The following is a 25,801-nucleotide window of genomic DNA, read 5'->3' on the forward strand; positions in this document are numbered from 1 at the left end:
TGAGTTTGATCCATATGTCTGTTATTTCATTAATAGCATATAATATTGATTACTATAACTGTATAGCAAGTCTTATTACCAGGTACAGTGATTCCTCTCACTTTTTTTTTCCCAAGATGGTTTAGTCAGTCTAGCTTTTTTTTCCTTCTCATACAAATTTTAGAATAAGTTTTTCTATGCCTCCAAAAATTCTTGAGAAGAATTGTATTGTTTATGGAGTAGTTTGGGCTATTCATTTATTATATTACACTTTCCAATCTGTGAACACAGTATATCTTTCCATTGTTTTAGATCTTTGATTTCTTTCATCATTATCTTATAATTTTCATGTACATGTTTTGTTAGATAAGCTACTAACTGTTATGACCATTTTTAATGCAAAAATCAGTAACTGATATTCTGGCCTTGACAAGATTACAGAAAGTAAACACTGCTCAGTTCTGAGACAATGTACTCTAATCTCATGATACAAAATTAGGGGAAACAATAGAAACAACTATAATCACACTGGAGAGGGTAAAGGCCCTTAAAAGCCCAAAACATGAAAAACTCTGAAGACTAATATGAGGCTTCTAGAAATTAAGGAGGACTCTATTTCTACAAGCCTTAGTCTAGATCTTTCAAATTGGAATTTAGATTTATTGGTTGTAAAATCTTTCCATTAAAACTTATCCCCTTATCTGGGAATGGTGGTGTATACCTATAATCCCAGTGACTAGGCAGGCTGAGGCAGGAGGATCACAAGTTCAAGGCTAGCTTGAGCAACTTAGTGAGGCCCTGTCTCAAAATAAAAAAGGGCTGGGAATGTAGTTCAGTGGTGGGGCTCCCCTGGGTTCGATCTCTTGTACCACAAAAATCTATCTATCTATCTATCTATCTATCTATCTATCTATCTATCTATCTTTAGATTTTGTGATGGAAAAATGAGCATACATTTTCTATGGCTTTTAACAAAAATAAATTATTTTTTAAAAAACAGGTTTACTTTTTTGGGAGTAAATATCATCACACTGAAAAAAAAAGAGGATAATACAGTATCTGAAACTAACAGGAACCTAGAGTCATGAACCAAGGCTAAAGGCAGTTGGCTCCTGGGAAAAGTCACATGGAGTGGTGGCTGAATTTCAAGGGGTATTTGGTGATGAAAGCATTGCTCATCCCACAAATGGCAGAACACTTGAACCCAGCTTCCCAGATAAAGTTGAGATCAGTGTTTACGGCTTCCAACAGTAAATTGAGCATGAAAAACTCCATTAACTACTCCCAATTAGACCCAATTGCTTGTGGTTCTGGGTTAGGGAAAAGACTTCTATACGAGAATGGGAGACAAACCCTGCTACACATAGCTGTATCCCACCATGTGGCACTACCAGTGGTTGCTTGGTGTAAGATTCTCTCCTGTGGCTTCATGACACAAACCTGGAATGCCAGAGTAAAGCCACCAGCCCTAAAACCACTGTACAGCAATGTGTACAGCAATGGGAGTTTAGCAGCAAAAGACTTCCAAAAAAGATAAAACACAAGGAAATTTTTTGTCATATGAATTGCCTGTAGACCCAAGAATTTGTAGATTTACATGTGAGGAAGTAGAAATAATGTAGTATTTTATTTTAAAAAAATGCTGGCAAGTATTTTGGAATCATTAATAAGTAAAAGAGAAAATGAGAACAAAGGATTATTAATCAAGAATGAATAGGTATCAAAATCTAAAAAACCTTGGAAGTGAAAGTGTACTCATTGAAATAAAAATTGTAAGTAATAAGGTAAACTGTAGAGTAGATATGTGGAGCAAGACTAGGGTTAGGCAAGGGGCACCCAGGTGCAAAATGTAAGGAGGTGCAGGCTGTCAGGTGCCAACTTTCAACTTGCAGAAGCCTAAGAGTGAGTAGTTTCTTAAATTTTGCTCCCTGACCCTTGGCTTGCTTATCCTTGTCCTTGCCCTGGTAGACACAGCTGAAGAGAAATTATAAATTAGAAGATAAAACTGAAAGAAAAAATTGACCAGAAATGTAGACAAAGAGGTTTAGAAATTTAAGTGAGCAATAGAGAGCCATGGAAGAAAATTTCTTGAATAGGTGTTAAGAGTTCCAAAATGAGAAAATGAAACAAAAACCCTAAGAAACAACTGAACAGTTTGCAGAATTAAAAAAAGATATTCATCTTTTGATTGAGAAAAATTTACCTTATAAATGGGATTTTTTCATTTTTTTTGTCTTGTATGTGATTCATTTTTTAATTTCATGAATCATTATTCATTGCTAAAATTATGAAGGGTATAAATTCCTGGTTGTCCCTTGACCTGAGTAAATTCTATTTAATCTCAAAGGATTGGCACAATGAAGAGAACTGTGGCTGGTGTAGAGAGATTGTGTTCAGTGCTACTTGTCTGTCTGGTAAATAGTCCCTGGTTGGTTTCCAGTATTCAGCTGCTTCCAAGCAGCAGTAGCTCCACAGATGGTTTCATCACTTCCTGGGGGGAGGCAGAGGCCTTTGGTTTGCACCTGTAGTTTGCAGGTAGGCTGGATACATATTTGCAACTACTCTGTCAACACTATTTGCTACTATTTGCTACTGGGTGTGCAATACTTTTAGCTCTCTGTGCCTCTTCTCTTGTAAGCAGCCTCATCTGGTAATGGAAATGTGCTTTGCTTATCAGACACAACACTAGTAGCACGAATGGTTCAGTAAAGACTGCACAGATTCAGTCCTTCAAGCTATTTGCTTTTCTTTGTTTTCTTGTCACAATTAAATATGTAGTTCTAGGTAGGAAGCCTGGCCATTTGGATCCAGTCAATACACATTTAAGGAAAGAGATGTAAGGCATTGTTTATTTCTGTATTCTCTTTTGGGCCAATTTAGGACTAGAAATCAGTGCAAGGTTTATTTCTTCATTTTAATGGGTTCTGTATCACATGAGTAGTTAGCTTAAATAAAGGTTCATGCAAGTCATGAAAAACTTTGGGAGCAGGTGGAAACCCATAGCATATAGTAGATGGTGAAGTTTAAATAAACAATTTGAATTAGATTTGCAAGGCTCTTTGTTTATTCCAAGATAATTATTGAAGGAGAAAAAAAATGCTTTGAGAATTACTCACTTGATGTTTTTAAATTAGGGATTTGGCATCTGTTTCCAGGAATGAGTAATTCCCTTTTGTGATGAATGTCTATATGCAGATAACACATTGATCAAAATAATCTAGTACCTACAGTCAAAATTTTCCTGGGAAGAACTATGGAATATTACATGGCTAATTATGGATCAGCAGATTCAAAGTCAACAATCTAACTGAAAATCTGAGAAGACACAAAAGATTGGTTTTGTGTGTGTGTGTGTGTGTGTGTGTGTGTGTGTGTGTGTTTGCATGAGAAAAAGACAGAGACTGGGAGACAAAGAGATAATAAAACCAAAACCAAGGACCAAACAAAAGTAGATTACTCTTAAGTTTGGTTAAAACTCAGAAAATTGAACTGTGACTGACGCATTGCCTGGTTGTTAAAGCACAAACATAATCTTTCATCATGTGCCAATTGTATTACAGGATGTAATTAATGTACAAAAGTGTGGCGCCTGCTTTAAGCAAGAGGAATGGGGTTTGGAGAAGTAAGGCTAGCTGTAGCCATGTAATAAGACAGTACAGGATACAAGGGCACCGACTTTCCCAATTCAACCCAAGACATCACTTCTAAAGCCCAGGGTGATCATTGTGTGTGGCTTGCATGAGTATCACCTTGATGCAGTGGTGTGATCTAAGGCTCTTCAAAGTAATTTAGAGAAACACCCATTTCAATGTTTATCTTCCTGAAAGTAGACTAGTGATTACTAGAGACTGGGAAGGGTGTAAAGTTTGAAGGGAAGGGAGGTTGGATTTGATCAATGCATAATGTATGAATGTTTGGAAATATCACACTGAATCCCATTGATATGTACAATTAATATATATTAATAGAAATAAAATAAATAAATGTTCATCTTTCTGACTCATCTCATCTCAAATAAAAAACACTTTGACCCAGCTATTCTTCTGCTGGGTATCTGCCCAAAAGAATTAAAAGAATCATACCACTATGATATATGTGCACTCATGTTTATAGTGGCACAATTTGTAATGGCTAAAACTTGGAAACAGCCCAATTGCCCATCAACTGGAGACTGGATAAAGAAGTTTTTTTTTTTTTTTAAATATAAAATGGAGTACTGCTCAGCCATAAAGAATGAGAAATTAGAGACATTTATAGCTAAATGGATACACATTGAGGTGATACTCTTAAGTGAAATAAATAGGGCACACATGTGCAAATACCAAATAGTTTCTCTGGTGCGAGAAACTGAAAGTGTAAATAAGAATCAAAGTGTGTAATAGATAATATGAAATAGGAAGAAAAGGTCAAAAGGGGAAGGAGATGTAAAAGGGGTAGGGGAAAGGAAAGGAATAAATATGAGAAAAGAAAAAAAAACAGGAACAAAGTCTTTGTAAATAGGGAGGGGTAGAGGTGTTGAAGGGCAGGGTAATGGGGAAAAATAGGAAGAACCAAGATATATCATGTAAAGGTACAAATTCTCAATGATGAATGCCATCATATTGTATATCTAAAATAAATAAACTTAATGAAAAAAATACATGAAGAAAAACATTCATTTTGGACATGATTAATACAATAATTAGGATTTTATAATAGAATAAAATCTCCACATTTCATAAATTGCTTTCACTTATAGTACCCTATTACATCTTTTTTTTTAAAGTCTGTGTTGGGAAAAATACTAACATTTTTCAGACCTCTGAGAAAATGGAAGCCCAGAACTAGAAACAACCAAGTAGGGACTGAATCCAAGTTCAGTATCTTCTACATGCCACGTGACTAGTTGCTGGCAGGTCATATAAATGCTATTTGTGACTCTGAATTTTCTTCGATTTTCTATTACAACTATGCTAACAAAAGAATATAGAATCCAGAAGAACAGAAAATTATCATATCCAAATTCTCTTCTGGAAGTCATTGGAAAGTCATAATAAATTGCTTTTTTTCTGTTACAATTTTTGCAGAGGGCAAAAAGGAATGGATTTTAGAGAAATTTCTCAGATTTTTAGGCTCAATGAGTAAATTCTAAGGTTTGGCTACCTTATGTGTTAAAAATCATTACTTCATTAATCATTTGAATAGATTTCAAAGGGGCTACTTCTGAGTTCCATTGAAGATAGTGTCTTGTTATTTTTGTAAGAATTGGTTGACTTCTTGTCAAAATTCATCCCACCAGAAACAGAATGACCAATTTCTGGCCAAATACAGAGTGGACAGGCTGGGTTGGGCCTGACTTCTTGGTATAGTTGGAGGGAACAAGTCTCAAAAGATAATGTGATTCTACTTCAAGAAGGTTATCTTGGGTATTAGAGACGCCTTCCAGTTCAAAAAATTTTTTTTAAAGTTTAAATTTGTGTTTAACTTATGCACAAAAATGTAAACACGTACATATTTATGAGGTACCATGTGATGTTTTGACACATGTATGCATAGATTCAGAAACAGACTTTGAGGGTCAGAAGAAGTGTAACACGGACACAGTGACTTTCAATTTGGGTCTAACAGTTTAAAGATGTAAATAATAGATGAAAAGGTGATTAGTTGACTAAAAATAATGTTGGTTCTTGTTTGGCATTGCAAATTAAACTCTCCATATTCTTATTCCACAGGTTATTGATTCATACTGAAAAATAATGATGACAAGTGAAATTGGAAAATTATTTTTCTTTTTGATCCAGGCAGATAATTCCAGACACAAAGACACAGGTAAGAAACCACCTTATTTGTTCAAATTTCCTGTGGATAAAGCTTTGACAGAAGTATTTCTAACTATACCATTAAAGTCCCCTAGGATCATTTTACTTGCTATTTTTAGGTACCTCTTAAAAGACAAGATTTAAGAAGGCTGGCAAATTGGTTCTATATATCTGAGGGCTTTACATCTGTATTCTCAAGAGAACAACTAAGGCCTGTCTTGGCAGAAGGCTGAATTTTGACGAATAAGTTTGTGCTTTTCAATTCAATAAACATTAATTTAGAATCATTTATGCAGCTGGATCTCTGCTAGGTGGTTTGCTATTTAATTATCTTCTTGGTGCTTAGAATGATATTACTGCTTCCACTTCACAAAGTGAGTACAAGAAGGCTCAGAGATGAGCCTTATGTGGCATAGCATGAAGTGGCAGAGAAAAGATTAAACAAGCCTTCATTTCTGAAGCCCTCTATATTCTTTCTCATTTATACTTTATGGGCAGACAAGTCAGGGAACACCACAAAGTCCAAGGCCAAAAGAGCTCTAAGTCACTAGGGAACCCTTACTTCTTCCAACAATTATTTTCCTAGAAGTCTAGAGAAGAATTATGTCTAGAATTTGAGCATCATGACAATGGTTTTTCTAATAAGCAGTCTTCAGATGTAAGGCTTGGAAAAGAAGTTTACAAGTCTTAACTGGTGTTATAGGGAAGGATTTAAGTCATGGTAAAGTAATATAAAATGCACCCCAAAGGATGCCTCTAGGAGGAAAGTGCAATTAACACTTATCTGATTTATCCTAGTGAATAACCAAACTGAGAAGCATTTTACAGAACTGTTTCAGGTTGTGGAAACACTTGACACATGGTTCATATAATCAAAGATGGGAGAAAAAGAGTTAATTATGGGAGAAAAAGCCTAAGAAACAAAATATGCCATCACGATATGCTCCTTGGCTCAGCATTTAATTGTTTACCCAGTCAAAATAATATCTGTGAAATAGTTCTACTGGTAAGATGGGAGAAGTGCCGAGATGGATGAGAGTAGGATCTCTGGCAATTGCCCTGTTGATTTGAAGTTACCTGGAAAATTTCTGGGTAAAATTTCAACCCCCAGGAGTGGACAGCTAAGTCCCTAGATGGGCCAGGAGAATGATTTCCTTTTATGTTTAATTCTCAAAGCCATTCAATTTTTTAAAAAGGCCTGTAATTTTAAACCTATGTTCTGTTACCAGAAAATGCCTTTGATGTAATTCCCCACAACTTCAGTTTTAAAAACCTAACCAAAGAGATCTTATTATAAGGTTTTCTTTTAGATTTTCAATGATCAAAATGGGTCAAAATTCCAGCTTTACAAATGTGCTAGTTGCGATTAACTTTTCCAGATGGAAACATGAATTTTGAAAAACCCAACCTTGAGTTGCAGAAACCCTTGTCTATGTTCTCTACATAGAGGTCACCTCTGTCAGGGTCTGATAACATCATCTGTGGAATGAAGGCACTGAGCTAATCCTTTATAGTTCTTTCCAGAATCACAATTTATGGTGGGAGAACTACAGTTCATGGTGCCAGGCATATTGTTGGAGAAATGGAGCCCCCTATTTTAGCAGACCCAGTTCCTTAGGTTCACAGCTCACTCTGCTTCTGTGCTTCTTTCTTCCCAGCACTGGTGGCTCCCAGCCAGCATGACAGAGACCCTTCAGTGGGTGCCTGAGGATGTAGCATCCCAAGAAACTGTAGCTGGGTTTCTACTGTGTTGGTGAAGGGTGCTTGCATCCAGTAGGTTGATGTCTGGGGCAGCACTTTTCTACAGAAAAGAATTCATTGATATCAGGAAATAGAGATTAATGAAATTCTTATGTGTTCACACTTAGCCTTCCATCTAGAAAAACAAGCTACTCAGCTGGCAGAGAGTGTTTATAGACAACAGCAACAGATAAGCCTGTTGGAGCTTGAGGTAAACACATAAGGCAGTGCTCTTTAGAGTTCCATTACCAAGCCAGAGGCTGTCAAACATACCACTAGGAACGCTTCTACCTACTTGCCTACCTAGCAGCACACAATTTCTCAGCCAAACCCTTTAACAGGCTGCATTGCACCATTAGTTCAGAGAGGCAAGTGTGGCCTACTGGAATGTAGGATCTCTGTGTCATACGGGCTCTGCCCCTCCCACTACTAGAACTCCACAGCTAATTTTGTCACAGCCTCAAATCTGTTTAATCAGAAGGAAGGGCACTATGACCTAGGCTTTGGAGAACTAGGTGCCTCTCAGTTGTGACACTGATTTTCTAAAGGGGAGTGGGATCTGCTCTTCTGGTTTTTAAGTGGAAGAAAATAGGTGGGATCCAGGGACAAAGTGGATGGGGCATTGCGACCTGCTGTTCTAGAACAGGCCAAAGACTATATTTAACTTTCTTTTGTATCTTTAATCTTCATTCTCATTTTCCTCTTTTTGTCCTCTCTGTCCTCTCTCTGCTCCACTAAAATAGGACTACTTCCTGTCCCTGATTGCCACTGGCACTCCCAAGGCTTGTGCCTTTGTTTAAGTGGTCTCTGGACCTGGAATGCCTGTGCTTTCTTCAGCTACCAAAGTCTCTGCTTCTGTCCAGATATTATCACTTCATGGAGGGTTGTACAATCCACCTTTCCCCTATTTTGAAACCACACTTGTTTTTTCTGTGTCTTTGTGTAGCCTTTAAATTAGTGTTGATGGCAAATGGGCATGGGCATGGGGCTGCCAGAAACTATGATGTCTTGCCTCTTTCTGCTTGTGCCCTCCACTGGCTTCTAGCAGTCCCCATAAAGAACCACCAGGATTTGGACTTTTTGTGAAAAGTCTTTTATTTTACATATGTGGTTCTCTCTGCCTGGAATGCTCTATGCTTCACCACCCCCTGACACCTCTTTTGGCCAGGTACAAATTTATCTTTCCTGTGTTAGCTTCAATGTCACTTTATCAGGGAAGCTGCCTCCAAAGTCTAGGTGAGGCCATGTCTACCCATCACCTACTGTCATGGGACCTGATTTACCTTTATATCATTTATTATTGTTTTAATGAATCATTTAATTCTACACCTATTGGCTAGATAGCTATTTCCCAGGCAAGAATAAAAGCTTTATAAAGAAAAGACTATATTTTTCATGGTCTTCCCTAAATCCTCTACTCCCAATGTGCTGTTTATCTTACAGATAATGGTCAGGAGTTGTTCCCCAATTAATGGATGTTCCAGTTTTCAGTCTAAGTTCCTTCACAACAACAACAACAACAAGTGACTGAATTCTGCTGGGGGTGGGGTGGGAAATATCAGGCTTTGATTGGATCTGAGATTTTGTTAGAATATACATAACATAAAATTTTATTTGCTATTCAGTGATCTTAAGTATAATCACATTGTTGTCCCTCTCGAGACCTTGCACTTGCAGGACAGGTTGTGGAACCACTGAGCTAAATCTCTGGCCCTGACAATACACTATTCTTGTCATAGTCTTGTCATGGGTTTCCTCTGGTCCTAGAGAGAACTGAGTCCTAACCAGGATTACACAAATCTGTCTGGATTGTTTTACTCCCTCCCAGCAGGTTGAGGAGAACTATTTTTCTCTGATGTCCCCATACAGCACGGAACTAATGAGAACCTTGACAAAATTTTTTCCATTTGTTTTGGTCTCTGTTATAATCTGAAAATTCTTAAGTGCCCATTTGAGGTGAAAATCTAATTTGGAAGCCTAACTGTTCCAAAAAAGTCAGCTTTCCAGACATAAGAAATGTTATGTTTTATATTTTCTGAAAAAGAAGTTATAATAGAATTTTTTATTAGTTGTGGATTTTTCTGAATGTTCCAGCCATTAATAACCATTGAAATAACCGGGAGCTATAATAGGAAATCACATGTACCAGCTTTTTTACAGAAAATTATTTTTGAGTAGTATGTTTATGAACCAAAATTCCAAGTGAACAAAAGAATATAGAATAAAATACAAGTCTTCCCACATACTGTCTCAGTTTCCTAGTTCCCTGCCCCACATTTCTCAGTGCTTATGTAATTCTTTCAGGTATGTTCTAGGCATGCACAAATGCACACATACATATATACAAATTTTTTTCCTTTCTGCACTTTTCACCTTCTAGTATTATACAGGCTATCCTTAGTATGTTTATAGACTGATGAATTATTTTTAAAAGCTGCAGAGAATTCTGTTGTTTGAATACATATGATTTATTTAACCAATCATTAAGTAACATTGTTTATGAGTTTATTAAAGATCATTGATGTTTTTAATATAAGCTATTAAAGTAACAGCATGGTTAATATTTTTATACTCATTAAGATGACCAAGAGAAAAATGTTAATAATGAATCTCTGCAAGTATAACCTCACAGTAAATTCTAAAAGTTTTATGTCTATGTACAAAGATGAGACCATTTTGATTTTCACAGATACTACTACATTCCTCTCCATTTATACTCTATCAGTCCCTACCCATGCATGAAACGTCTGTTCTTCTGAACCACTGCCAAGTTTTGCAACACAAAGAAGCTTAACAAAGTTTCTGTATAAAGTTACCTTTGTGGAATAAACATTGATATTGTCCAATAGCAGAATATTTCCATTTAGAAAATGGTAGGCATTTGATCTAAATCTAGAATTAGCCCCAGGAACAACAAATGGAACAAATAACTCTCTGTAGAATGATTTAATAGGCTCTGCATCCTCACTTAGTAATTTTTTCCTTAATATCTTAATGATGTTTTCTATTAACATTGCCTAATAAATATGTGATGTTCTCCAATTAATAAAATCCACTTAATCTATGTTATCTAATATTTTCCTCACGAAGAGTAAGGCATAGATGTTAATGTTAAAAGTCACCAGACCAGGGACTAAAAATTTCTTCTTGCAACAATAGCTGCCTGAAACATGCCATATATATGCATTTTTTCCTTAGTTCTTTTCTTTATTTTCTCTTGAATTGGGACTTTCTCTATGCTTTCCTTGAAATTGTGAATTTAAAAGATTCTATTTTTTTTAAATTTGTAGGTTTGTTTTGTTTTGTTTTGTTTTGTTTTTGGTAACAGGGATCAAACTTGGGTCCTTGTGCTTGCAAGGCAGGTGGCAGAACCACTGAGCTAAACCCCGGTCCTTGAAAGATTCTATTTTTAAGGTACACCCTCTTACTGAACAAAGTATTCTAAAAAGTTGAAAGTAAATACAAATTTTATGAATTGAATAAAAAAGTAAATGTATCAGGGTTTCTCATTTTTCTAAACAAGGAATCTAGTAAACCTTTTCACAAAGAAATATTTTGCAAGGAAAACACTCCCTATTTTATCTGTCATACAAATCTGAATTGAAACATATGTGCTTGCTTAAAATGTTTTCTCATTGTGCATTTTTGAAATGCTCCCAATATAATTTTTAGAAATAAATGTGTACTCATTAAACAGTATTGTCTCACTCCCAAGGCTCTTTTATGGCTAATTATCCTCTAATTTTTTTGCTTCTACATGGTGTTTAGGATTATATAATATATTAATAAAAGTCTGTCATTTAGTTTAACATAATAGTTATAAAAGAATCATGCTGAATGGCCAAAAACCATGTCCTACCATTTGCCACAAAAATATGATTCATTAATTGCTAAGTCTTGTTGGCTACCAGAAGACTGATATGATACTGTATTGTTTGTGATGCTTTCCTGTTTTGTTTGTGTGTTTCTTTTTTTCACAATAGATGTAGATTTTATCATTTGGTTTTTATGACATCTTGATATTCTATGTGTACTATGCTATGCAGTAAAAACAAGTAATGGTATAAAAATTCCACATTTATGTATTTAGAAAACATTTTTGGATTTCTCCAAATTTCTTTATACTTTATTGTTATGAAAACATATTGACACTAGAATTCTTTGTAACAAGAATGTCCTTAATGGCAGGAAGAACAACAGAAATTGGAAACAAATGTTGCTCAGATATTTTGTGGCATTGTAGAATTTCCACTCTGCTGCATACTGAATAATTGACCAATTTGGCTCAGGAGTTAGGAATTCTTCATTTTAAGAAGAAAGGAATTAGAATAGCTGCATGTAAGAAGCCCATTGTTATGGTCCAGGCATCTGCTGAATTGTCACAGTCATCTTTGCAGTCCACCTGGGCTGAGTCACTATTTTATTGGGACTCAGTAAATTCCTGTTACTGACAACAAAGGCAATGAAAGCCTTAAAATTCAGAAAAAGATTTAATGTAAGCCCCTGGGGAGAAGGAGGAAGCTGGATAATACAAAGGGATTCAGAAAAGCATGTCAGCTGCAGAGACTGCCCCTCACATTGTGCTTTGACAAGAGACCTAATCACTCAGGTTTCCTCACACAAAAATTCAACTTTGCTACTAGCCATCCACCCTCTGGAACCATTCTCAGCAGAGCAGAGGAGATTCTATTTGCACAGGTTTCCCAGGAATGACTGCATCCTGGACATTCTCTATTTATTAAAAGGTTGGCATCTTTTTTCTGAAGAGGACAAGATAATAAATGTTTTAGGCATGCAGGCCATGTAGACTCTGTCATAACTATTCAACACCAAGAGAGACAATATGCAAACATATGAACCTATCTGCCCCACACACATTTTCTTACACAATTAGAAGTGGCTCAGATTTGGCCCCCAGAATATGCCAAATACTTGCATATTAAATGCTTGTTTAAATGCTTGCATGTTAAACTTTACATTGCTTTAACAGAGGAGAGCCTGCAAAGCATGCTTATCAGGTAAATTAACAATGGCAACAATATCTGAAGTACTGTAATCAATTTCCATAAAAACGGAATATTGAGGGTTGCTTCTCTGCAACCCTGCCTTAGACCCAGCCAATTATGGACTGAAACTTCTACCAACTGTGCAGAAACCAAGGCCTGAAGTGACTGAATAGCTCTTCCAGTATTACCATGAATAAAAGTTGGAGGAGTCCCCAGCATCGAGGAGGAGGTGAGCCTTCCAGGCCACCATAGTACTGCCCCCAGTGCCAAGGAGGTGAGCTGCGTGGGTGCCAGCAGCACACCTCCCTCCCCCCATTGAAATGAGAAGACATGTAAACAAGTCTCAAAACCAGACTTTCAGATCATCTAAAGCAACCCCGAAGGGAAATGAGATGAACACTCTGATAATCAACCACCTGGACTCCCTGAACTTGCAACAAAAGAGGATCTGGAAAAAATGAAATCAGAAATAATTTCTCAGAGGGCAGCAGAGATTGTGCCCATAGTGCAAGACATGATTAATAAACCTAGAGAAGACACAGATACAAAAAATAGAGGAACTGAGGAGCATGATGGAATCCCAACATAGGAAACAAATGGAATCCAGAAAACAGATGCAAAACAAATTTCCAGGATATTAAAAACTCCATTGAAAATTTACGCAGCAGACTGAGCCAATGTGAGGACAAAATTTCAGATATAGAAGATAAGATTGCACTTAGTGAGGAGGAAAAGAAAAATTTCTTTAAAACAGTAAGGGTCTATGAGAAATCAATCCAGCAGCTGCTAGACAATGCAAAGAAGAATAACATAAGACTGTTTGGAGTCAATGAAGAAACAGGAGGGCGTGCAGACAACATAAAAAAACTGTTCACAGAAGTGATGGCAGAAAACTTCCCAAGCAGGCGAAAAGAACTTGACATAAAGATAAGTGAGGAAAATAGGACTCCAACTAGCCTTGATTAAAAAAAATCTATACATAGGCATATAATTGTTCAGATTCCAGAAATCCAACAGAAGAACAAAGTTCTACAAGCAGTTAGAGAAAAGAAACTAATCACATACAAAGGAAAGCCCATCAGAAACACAGCAGACTTCTCAATACAAACCATCAAGGCAAGAAGAGCTTAGGGAGATGTATTTCAAGCCCCAAAGGAAAACAGCCTCCAACCCAGATTGATGTACCCTGCAAAACTATCTTTCAAAATTGATGGAGAAATAAGATTCTTTCAGGACAAAGAGCAAATTAGGAATTTCATGAATACTAAACCAGTACTCCAAAAAAATTTAAACAATATCCTAGGAAAAGACAATGAGGATCACAACCCCAGGAAGCCCAGCAGAATGAATCCATTGGGCATGACAAGAAATTAAAGCAAAGGGGGAGAATCCAACAAAAAGGAAAAAACCATGACAAGGATAAGTCAATACATATCAGTTATAACCATTAATGTTAACAGTCTCAATTCACCAATCAAAAGAAAAAGACTGGCAGAATGGGTCAAGAAGCAAGATCCAACAATATGCTGCATACAAGAAACACACTTAATTCAAAAAGAAACTCACAGACTGAAAGTTAAAGGGTGGAAAACAATACTCCATGTGACAGGACTCCCAAGAAAAACAGGAGTAGCTATCCTCTTTGCAGATCAAGTGGATTTGAAACCAACACTGATTAAGAGAGCCAAAGAAGGACACTACATCCTTGTAAAGGGAACAATCCAACAGGAAGAAATGACAATCATAAATATCTATGCATCAAGCATTAGTGTGCCCAACTATATAAAACAAATACGAAAGGACATGGAAAATCAAATAAGCACTAATACAATTGTAGTGGGGGACCTCATACCCCACTGTCACAAATAGATCAACTAGACAAAAAAAACCAATGAAATACTAGAACTCAATCAAACTCTTGAACAAATGAACTTAATTGATATTTATAGAGTGTTTCACCCCACAAAATCAGAATACACATTCTTTTCAGCTGCACATGAGTCATTCTCCAAAAAAGACCACACACTCACTCATAGAACATGTTTAAGTAAGTACAAAGGAATTGAAGTTATTCTCTGTAAATTATCAGACCACAGTGTGATGAAATTGGAGATCAATAGCAAAAGAAACCACAAAAATTTCATAAATACAAGGAAATTGAACAACACACTTCTGAATAATCAATAGGGCACAGAGGAAATTAAAGAAGAAATCAGAGAGTTCCTTCAATTAAATGACAATGACAATACAACATATCAGAATCTATGGGACACAATGAAAGAAGACTTATGAGGGAAATTCATAGCAGTGAATACTCATATTAGGAAAACAGAGTGAGCCCAATTAAACAACCTGATGCTGAACCTCAACTTCTAGAAAAAGAAGAGCAGGACAAACCCAAAGCTCACACAAGGGAGGAAATTATAAAGATCAGAGCAGAAATCAATTCAATGGAGAGTAAGAGAATGATACAAAAAAATCAATGAAGCCAAGGTTTGGTTCTTGAAAAGAATAAACAAATTGACAAACCCTTAGTGAAACTTATCAGGAAAAGGAAAGAAAAGGCCCAATTCCATGCAATTAGGAATGAAAAGGATGAAATTACAATGGACCCAGCAGAAATCCAGAGGATCATCAGTAACTAATTCCAGAACCTATACACCAATAAGATGGAAAAAACAGAAGAAATGGACAGATTCCTAGATATATTCATTCAACCAAAGTTGAATGAAGAAGACCTAAAAATTCTAAACAACACAACACCAATCAATGAAATTGAAAATGTAATTAAGAAATTACCAACTACGAAATGTTCAAGTCCTGATGGCTTCACCCCTGAATTCTATAAGTCATTTAGAGAGGAACTGCTGCCACTACTGTTTAAACTCTTCAAAGCAATTGAAAGGGAATCAATACTTCAGAATTCATTCCTGGAAGCCAGCATCACCTTGATCCTCAAAGCAGAGAAAGACCCAACCAAAAAAGAGAACTATAGGCCAATCTCACTAATGAACATAGATGCAAAGATCCTTAATAAGATACTAGCAAACAGAATGCAGAAGATCATCAAGAAGATCATACACCCTGATCAAGTAGGATTCATCCCAGAGATGCAGGGATGGTTCAACATACACAAATCAATAGATGTAATACACTATATCAATAGATCCAAGGAAGAAAACCATGTGATCATCTCAATAGATGCTGAAAAAGCATTTGACAAAATGCAACACACATTTATGATAAAACCCTACAAAAAACTGGAATAGATGATCTCTACCTCAATCTGATAAAAGCCATCTATGACAAACTGACAGCCAATATCATACTAAATGATCAAAAACTGAAATCCTTCACACTAAAATCAGGAACAAGACAAGGATGTCCACTATCACCACTCTTGTTCAATATAGTTCTGGAAACATTAGCCATGGCAATTAGACAAGAGAAAGAAATAAAAGGAATAAAGATAGGAAATGAAGAATTCAAATTGTCATTATTTGTAGATGACATGATTATATAGAAGACCCTAAGAACTCCATCAAAAGTTTTCTAGACTAAATAACCAAATTCAGTAAATTAGCTTGATACAAAGTCAACACACAAAAATCAATAGCTTTCATCTACACGAATAACAGACTCATGAGAGAGAAATAGGGCAAATAGTTCTGTTCACAATAGCATCCAAAAAAATGAAGTACCTAGGAATCAACCTAACAAAAGAAATCAAAGACCTCTTTTCTGAAAACTGTAGCCCTCTGAAAACTATAGCGCTCTGAAAAGAGAGATTGAAGACAATATCAGAAAATGGAAAGACATCCCTTGCTCCTGGGTAGGAAGAAAGAATCAACATAGTGAAAATGGCCATACTTCCATTATTGCTATATAGATTCAATGCAATCCCAATTGAAATTCTAGCACCATACTTCATGAGCCTTGAGAAAACAATCCAAAAATTCATTTGGAACAAGAAGAAACCTAGGATAGCAAAAGAAATTCTGGGCAACAGAGATATGGCAAGGGGTGTCACAATCCCCAACTTGAAATTATACTACAAAGCTACTGTGATAAAACAGCATGGTACTGGCAAAGAAACAGACCTGAGGACCAGTGGAACAGATTAGGAGATGCAGAAACCACCCCAGACACACTAAGCCACCTCATCTTCGACAAAGATACCAAACACCCTCACTGGAGGAAAGATAGCCTCTATAAGAAATGGTGCTGAAAAAATTGAGTTTCAACTTGCCGAAGATTAAAACTAGACCTATATCTCTCACCAGCACTAAAGTAAAATTGAAATGGATTAAAGATCTTAATATTAAAACAGAAACACTGAACCAGGTGGAAGAGAGGTTAGGTAGAACTCTTGAAGACATTTGTGCAGGAAAAGATTTTATGAACAAAACCTCAGTTGCCTGTGAACTAGCATAAACAATCAACAAGTGGGATCTCTTCTTATTAAATAGCTTCTGCACAGCAAGAGGAACCTCCAACAATGTGATGAGACAACCCACAATGTGGGAAAAAGTTTTCACCTGATGTTCCTCAGAGAAAGGTCTACTATGTAGAATCTATAAAGAACTTTAAAAAATCAGACCTCCCAGATCCTGGCCCTCAGCACAGAAAACTGCAGCAGCTCCTATAGTCAGGGAAGATGGGGGAAGCCAGAGAGGAGGCCATCATTCCACATTTCTGTCTGGACATGCACTCCCTCCTAACATTTGGGAAATGATAACTTGTATTTGAACCTGGAAATCACTTATGGGAGTTTTCTGAGTTGAATTTCAGATTTTTCTTCAAATTTTGGAGTTCAACATTTGTTCTTTGGGTTTAAAGGTAAAATAATGAAGATAAAATCCAAGAGCAAGTGTTCCAAGATCAAGATAATGAATGCACGACTTCCCTAAGTAAGCACTGGGGCCAGGATGCAGATCCCTAGCCAAGCCAGCCTGGTCCCAGTGGCGGATGAGCACACAGGGAAACCTATGTTGGATGCAGTATCCACAGACTCACATCACACAGGAGGAGGATGAACCCTGAGGCCTTTTCTCTGCATTCTCTGTGGAGATTCAGAAAAGGGATTAAGTAAGAGTGTCTTCCCCTTCTTCCTGCTCACCAAATTAGACATCAATATGGTAAAACTATCATTTGAATTGAAAGCCTCTTAATGAATATTTAACTTTCTCGGTTTTGTCACACATTATTTTAACATGCCGGGGAGTCTCTAACCCCCTCCTTATTTTAAGAACTTTCACATTTTAATGTCAAAAAATCTCCAACAAGTACGATGAGTTTGCCCATATAGCCTGGCTCTGGGAAGCTAAACTATTTTGCAGTCAGACTCCTCATGGTTCAGGGTGTGTTTTAATGTACCGTGTCTTTCATCAGCACGGGGTCTGGTTTTCCATTTCAGAACAGATCTCCGGTTTCATATAGATTTAATGTTACTGATCTTTGGTATTACTTTGTTTTTCCATTGCAAGTTATTTGTCTTCTCTGTGTTCCCACTTGTAATCCTGGGATTTTTCTTGACCTATGTCAGTCTCAATTTTGCTATCTGTAAAGTGTGGCTAATATTGCCAGCTTTCTAATTAGCTTGCTTTTAAGACTAATTAAATTAACATATTTAAAGCATGTAACAATACATAGCACGGTCAGTAAAGTTTGTTATCAACTTATCTCTATCTTAACAGAAACACCGAGAAAAACATAATGTTAAATATAGAGAAGCACTCCTCTTTCACACAGAAAAAAAATGTATAAAAGTTTGTATTGTGTGGCCCCAAAGCTCGTGTTACACTGTGCTTATTTAATTGCAAAAAATGCATGTATGAGTGTAGGATTATATTCTTCATCATACTGTGGTTCTTCTCAGCAAGATGACATCTTATTAAGCTTTGAAGGCCTAGCACAGAGCCAATGACATGAGAACAATGACATGAAGCCATGAAACCAGTCATTGTGCAGCTCAGGACATGTTCAAATGTAATGAGTATTGGGTTAAGTGTAAAAGTACAGGAATCAGAAAGGCCAGGACCTAATTGCAGGCACATGAAATCTCCGGGGATTGGTGTCCTTTGTACTGTGGAGGTCACAGTAATGCCTGCCTCTCAGAGTTGTTCTGAGCATCAGAGAGGCAGTGTTTCCTCAGGCACTTGGCTCTTAGCTATGTGCTAAAAAAATTATAGTTCATTAAGGAAGTAATTGATAGCATATCAGTTTTTAACCAGTATGTGCTTTATCTCTGCTGCTTTATCACTTTATTTTCATCAACACAAGAAGCCTGTCAGAGGCCCATTTTGCAAAAGGAAACCCTTTCTTCCAGGATGAGAGATCAGAACTCTGAATAACACGCTGCATAGAGACCAGAACCCTGGGTAACACACTGTGCATCTTAGTGATCCTTGGTGTTGACCAGTGATGTATCTACCAGACTCTTCCTCTAGGCTGAACCTTTTTCCAGGCAGCACTCAGGGTGGTTTGTGCAAGATATGGATCTTCTTTGCAGACTTTTTTTTCTTAAAATTTGTAGGTACATTTTAGATATATATAATTATCATACTCATCATAGAGAATTCATACCTGTACATAATATATCTGGATTCTTCTTTTTTCCCTAATCCTATCCTCTTCCTTCAACCCCTCTTTCTTCCTTATTTGCAAAAAACATTATTTCTATTTTTCTTTCTATTCTTTTTTCTCTTTTTTTTCCTTCCTTTCCCCCTCCCCCTCCTTTGTTCCCCATGTCATTTGTACATTTTCTTCCCATTTCTCAATATCTGTTAAATATTTTGGTCCTTATTTACCCTTTTGGTTTCTCACAGCAGAGAAACAACACAATATATAAACGTGTGTCTGATTTATTTCACTTAAGAGTACGGTGAACATATGATGTCAACATGCATTAATTTAGCTAGAAATTTCTCATTTATCCTTCTTTATGGCAGAGTAGTACTCTGTTGTATAAAAACCCACAACTTCTTAATCTATTCATCTATTGGGCATTTGGGCTGTTTTCAAGATTTAGCTATTACAAACTATGCTGCTATAAATATGGGTGTACATATACTGCTATGGTATGATGCTTGTAATTCTTTCAGGAGGATACCAAGAAGGGGGATAGCTGGGTCAAGTGGAACTGCTAGATTTAGTTTTTTGGAATCTCCACATTGATTTCCACATCAGTTGCACCAGTCTACACTCCCACCAACAGTGGAGAATTGTTCCTTTTCCCCCACAGCTTCACCAGCATTTGTCACTGTTTAATTTCTTGATAATAGCCATTCTTTCTGGAGTTAGATGGAATCTCAGTGTTGTTTTGATTTGCATCTCTCAAATGACCAATGATATGGAACATATTTTCATATTTATTTGCAGTTTCTACTTCTTACTGAGAAGTGTCTATTCATTTCAGATACCCATTTTTGATTGGGTCCTCAAATTTGAGGGGTCTGATTTTTTGAGTTCTTTATATATTCTAGGTAATAGTCATTTTTTTGAGGAATAGCTGGCAATTTTTTTCCCACTCTGGGTTGTCTCTTCACTCTGTTGGTGATTTCTTTGTTGTGCAAAAGCTTTTTAATAAGATGAGATCCTAGTTGTTGATTTTTTGTAATATTTCCTGTGTGATTAGAGTTTTGTTCATAGAGTCTTTGCCTACACCTATGTCTTTGAGTTCTACCTACCCGCATTCCAGCAAATTTAGTGTTTCTGTTTTAATCTTTAGATCTTTGATGCATCTTGATTTTAGTTTAGTGTATGGTGGAGATATGAGTCAAGTTTCGATCTTTGGCATGTGGAAAGCCAGTTTTTCCAGCACCATTTATTAAAGAGGCCATCTTTTTCTTAGTGAAGACATTTGGCCCCTTTGAGAAAGATAGGGTTGCTAAATGTGTTTGGAGTTGTTTCTGCATCTTCTAATGTAGTCTATTGATCTTTGGGACTGTTTTTTCCCCAGTACTATGTTGTTTTCATAAGTGGAAACTTTGTAGTATAATTTCAAGTCAGGGACTGTGATGCCCCCTGCCTTGCCTTTGTTGCCCAGAATTACTTTTTCTACTCTATGTCTCTTCTGGTTCCAAATTAATTTTAGGATTATTTTTTCTAGTCATGTAAGGTATGCTATTGGTATTCTGATCAGGATTGCATTAAATCTGTATAACAATTTTGGGAGTGCGGCCATTTTCATTAGGTTATGATCATTTTTATTAGGTTGGTTTTTCTTACCCAAGAACAAGGGATATCTTTTTCCATTTTCTGATATCTTCTTTGATCGACTTTTTCAGAGTACTGTAGTTTTCATTGTAAAGGTCTTTTACTTCTTTCCTTAGATTGATTCTAAAGTATTTCATTCTTTTTGGTAATATTGTGAAAGGCATGGTTTCTCTAATTTCTGTCTCAGTGAGTTTGTTATTTGTGTACAGGAATACTATTGATTTGTGAGTGTTGACTTTGTATCCAGCTATGCAACTGAATTTGGTTATCAAATCAAGAAGTCTTTTGGTGGAGCTTTTGGGGTCTTTTATGTAGAATATTATGCCATTCCAAAATAATGGTAATTTAACTTCTTTCTTTTCTATCTTTATTCCTTTTATTTTTCTCTCTTGTCTTTGCTCTGGCTAATGTCCTCCATTACAATTGTATCAATGCTGTCTGTTTTTTCATGTCCATTAATATTTGTTGTATATAATTGGTTATTCTGCTATTTGGTGCATATATATTTATGATTATTGTCTCTTCCCCTTGGATTGTTCCCTTTACAAGGTTGTAGTGACCTTCTTTATCTCTCTTGATCAGTCTTGGTTTAAAATTCACTTCACCCTGGGTGTTATTTTTTTGAGTTCCTGTTGGATAGACTATTGTTTTCTATCCTTTGACTTTCAGTCTATGAATTTCTTTTTGGGTTAAATGTGTTTCTTATAGGTATCATGTCATAGAATCTTGTTTCTTGGTCCATTCTGCCAATCTGTTTCATTTGATTGGTGAACTGAGACCACTTACATTGATGGTTATAAATGATATGTATTGACTTATACTTGACTTATTCTCATACTATTTTTCTGTAATTGGCTCCCTTTCTTTTCTCTGTTTAATTGTTTGCCTTGCCTGGTGGATTCATTCTACTGGAGTTCATGGAATTGTAGTCTTCAATATTTCTTTCTAGAACATCCTTCAGAATAATTTGGAATGCTAGTTTAGTGGTCGTCTATTTCTTCAGATGTTCTTTATCATGGAAGTATTTTATTTCTCCATCAATTTTGAAAAATAGTTTTGCAGGGTTCAGCAATCTGGGTTGGAGGTTGTTTGCTTTTATTCCTTGAAATACTTCACTCCAACCTCTCCTTGACTTGTGGATTTATGTTGAGAAGTGTGCTGTGATTCTGATGAGGTTTCCTCTGTAGATGATTTGTTTCTTTACAGCTTTTAATAATCTGTTCTTGTGTTGAAATTCTGGAATCTTGGGTATTATATGCCTTGGTGTAGACTTTTTGTGATCATGGCTAACTGTACTTTGGGATGCCTCTCTTATCTGCATTTCAAATTATTTTTCCATGCTTGGGAAATTTTCTGCCATTACTTTGGTGAACATGTGTTTTATGTCCTTGCTGATATTTTCTGATTTTTCGTTGATTGCAATCAATTTATGTTATTCTTTGTACCATCTTGCAGCTGTTGGACTCATTTTTTGTGGTCACTTGCTATTTTTAAGGAGTCAATCTATTCATGATTGCTAACAAAAAACCTGACTTCTAGATTTGATATTCTGTCCTCACACTGGTTTATTTTGCTGTGTAGTTTCAATAGAATATCTTCTCAATCCCAAGCTCCTAGGGCAGAGAAGGTGAGCCACGTGGGTGCCAGAAGCACAACCACCCCCCATAGAAATGAGAAGACACATAAACAAACCACAAAACCAGACTTCTGGATCACCTACAGCAACCCCAAAGGGAAATGAGATGGAACAATCTGATACTCAACCACCTGGACTCTCTGAACTGGCAACAAAAGAGGATCTGGGAAAAATGAAATCAGAAATAATTACTCAGATAACAACAAAGATTGTGCTCACAGTGCAAGACATGACTAATAAATCTAGAGAGGACACAGATAAAAAAAAATAGAGGATCTGAGGAACATGATGGAATCCCAACATAGGAAAAAAATGGAATCCATAAAACAGATGCAAACAGATTTCCAGGAGATTAAAAATTCCATCAAAAGTCTGTGAAGCAGAATGAACCAATGTGAAGATAGAATTTCAGATATAGAAGAAAAGATTGCAATTAGTGACTAGGAAAAGAAAAATTGCTTTAAAATTGTAAAGGAATATAAGAAATCAATCCAGCAGCTGCTAGATGATGCAAAGAAGAATAACATAAGACTGATTGGGCTCAATGGAGAAAGAGGATAGAGTGCAGAGGACACAAAAAAAACTGTTCACAGGAGCGATGGCAGAAAACTTCCCAAGGAGGGGAAAAGAACTTGATATACAGATAAGTAAGGCATATAGGACTCCAGCTAGACTTGATCAAAAAATATCTACACATAGGCATATAATAGCTAGGATTCTAGAAATCCAACAGAAGAACAAAATTCTATAAGCAGTGAGAGAAAAGAAACAAATCATATACAAAGGAAAGTCCATCAGAATCACAGCAGACTTCTCAATGCAAACCCTCAAGGCAAGAAGAGCTTGGAGTGATGTATTGCAAGCCCTAAAGGAAAACAGCCTCCAACCCAGATTGATGTACCCTGCAAAACTATCTTTCAAAATTGATGGAGAAATAAGATACTTTCATGATAAAGCGCACCTCAGGAACTTCATGAATATCAAACCAGCACTCCAAAAATTTTTAGACAATATCCTAGGAAAAGACAATGAGGATCACAACCCCAGGAAGCCCAGCAGAATGAATCCATTGGGTGTGACAAATTAAATGCAAAGGGGGAGAATCCAACAAAAAGAAAATGTCATGACAAGGCTTTTAAGACTTTTAACTTCATCTCCATAGTGAGTGCATAATTCAATCTTGTTATTGTACTGATTAGTATTTTTCTGATTCTAGACTTGCACACATTTCCTTGTGCTATACTGGCTATTTATCATCTTCTTATGTCTACTTTTTAATTGGGTTGTCTATTAATGAGCTCTAAGAATTTTTTTTATATATTCTGGTCATAGGTTATATGCATTGTAAATATAGTCTTTCTAAGGACTACTTTTCATTTTAATGATGTCATTTAAAGTTCTAAATTTTGATGGAATCTTATTTATCAAATTTTTCTTTTATACATCATGTCTTTTGTATACTAGGTAGCTCTCGCCTACCCTGAATTCATAAACATTTTCACTTATAATTTCTTCTTAAAGTTTTATACTTTTAGGCTTTCATATTTAGGTTCATAGTTTAGGTTCAAGTTATTTTCATGTATGGAAATAAAGGGTTGAGGTTAATTTTTTATATATGGATACCACGTGTTCTAGTGCCATTTTCTGAAAACACTGTGCTTTCCTCTGCTCTTGAATTGAGTTTATATTCTATAAAATGTTAATGTTAAATAATCATTCAATACTCAGTGAACCATACATGTGTGGTTCTATTTCTAGATTCTCTGTTTTATTCCAGTGATCTCTATGTCTTTCCTTACACCAACACTGCCTTGATTACTGTAGCTTTAGAGGAAGTCTTAAAATTAGATAGTTAACATCTTCCAGCAGTGTTTTTGTTTTTTTAAACTTTTCTAGGTCCTTTGTATTCCTACATAACATTTAAATTTCAATATCCAATTCTTCATTTATAGCAAGTATACACAGACCTGAATTTTTATATATACCTTGTGTTTCCTAATCCTGCTAAATTCAAATACAAGTTCTAGGGGCTCCTAGAGATTTCTTAGTATTTTCTCTGTAGATGATCATTTCATCTACATATAAAGATTTTGCTTCTACCTTGACAATCCTATTCTAATTGTGTCATTTTATTGCCAGACTATTTTGGTTTGGGCCTAGGTTTCAAAGTTTAATGGACAGATAAAAAGTAAGCATATCTGCCCTTGTTCCCCACTTTAAGGAGAAAGTATTGTATCTTCTCCATTCATATAAGACGTTCTTGCTGGAAGTATGGAGTACATGTCTTTAATCTGTTGAGAAGGTTCTGTTCTACTTCTAGTCTCCTGATAGCTTTTACCATGAACAGCTGTAGAATATAGCCCAATACTTTTTCTCCAACTAATGACAGGATCATATGGCTTTCTCCTTTCCTCTGTTAAAATGATGACTTTTGGGGGTGAATCTTCCATTGCTGAACCAACACTGCCATCCCTATAACAAAACCACATTCTACATACTGTCAGATCTGACTTCTAAGAGTTTGTTTTGTGAAACAAATTTCTATCTATGTTCATACTTTTTTCTTCCATTATCTTTATCCAGTTTTAGGATTAGCACAATGTTGAGTTCTTAAAATGAGGGGAGAAGTGTTCCTTCTTTTTTCTGCTTTAAATGTTTGATATAATTTATCAGGTAAAATGTATATGAGCCTTTTGTTGTCATATATGTAGGTTTTCAAGCTAGGAATATACTTTCTTTAATAGGTGTAATTCAAATTTTATATTTCTTCCAGAGTTAGTTTCATTAATTTTTCTTCCAAGGTACTTCTTAGAAGTTGTCAAATTTATTTCAAAACATTTTTATGAAATATGCTTATATCCTTTTAAATTCTGTAAAATCTGTGGTAATGTCTCCTAGATCTTGATGTTGTAATTTAAAAAATGTATAATTGATATTGTGTAACAGGAAGAAAACTTCTAAAGGTGCAGGGGAAGTGGGAGGGGTAAGGGAAAGGAAAAAAGGGAAAAGAAAAAATATGAGAAAAGGAAAAAAAATGGAAACCAATTCTTTGCAAATAGGGAAGGGTGGAGGGGGTGAAGGGAGGGCCAGGGAAGAGGGGGAAAAAAAAGAACCAAGATACTGATTTAATGGTACAAGATCCCAATGATGAATGTAACTGTATTTTATACCTAAAATGTACCAATAAACTTAATGGGGGAAAAAAAAGAGTATCTCCTCAACAAGTGATTTCACCCTCTGGTGAGAAAATTTAAAAGGAGGAATAGAGAAAGAATAGAGAAATAACAGAAATGAAACTGAGTATAAGCAAGGTTGAAGGAGAAAGGAAGATTACCTAAGTTTTTAGAGACTGGTGAAGAAGATAGGAGGAAAACAAAGAAGGAAGAAACAACAAGAAGTAAACAAAACCAAAAAAACTAAAAACA

At 36.0% G+C, this 25,801-nt stretch overlaps 1 long non-coding RNA gene across 2 annotated transcripts in view; it reads left to right on the forward strand.

Moving 5' to 3' along the window:
- The window catches only part of LOC110345201 (uncharacterized), a 332,723-nt gene that overhangs the window by 198,429 nt on the left and 108,493 nt on the right, over positions 1 to 25,801 (forward strand). For both annotated transcript variants that reach the window (XR_015449796.1, XR_015449800.1), the window contains one exon: positions 5,691 to 5,787. This is a non-coding gene — a long non-coding RNA (uncharacterized LOC110345201). The remainder of the gene's footprint in view (positions 1 to 5,690; positions 5,788 to 25,801) is intronic.

The sequence above is a fragment of the Heterocephalus glaber genome, unplaced genomic scaffold (assembly GCF_053883595.1).
Source record: "Heterocephalus glaber isolate CG9 unplaced genomic scaffold, H.glaber_assembly_v1.0 deba00000809, whole genome shotgun sequence".
In the NCBI taxonomy this organism is placed as follows: Eukaryota; Metazoa; Chordata; class Mammalia; order Rodentia; family Bathyergidae; genus Heterocephalus; species Heterocephalus glaber.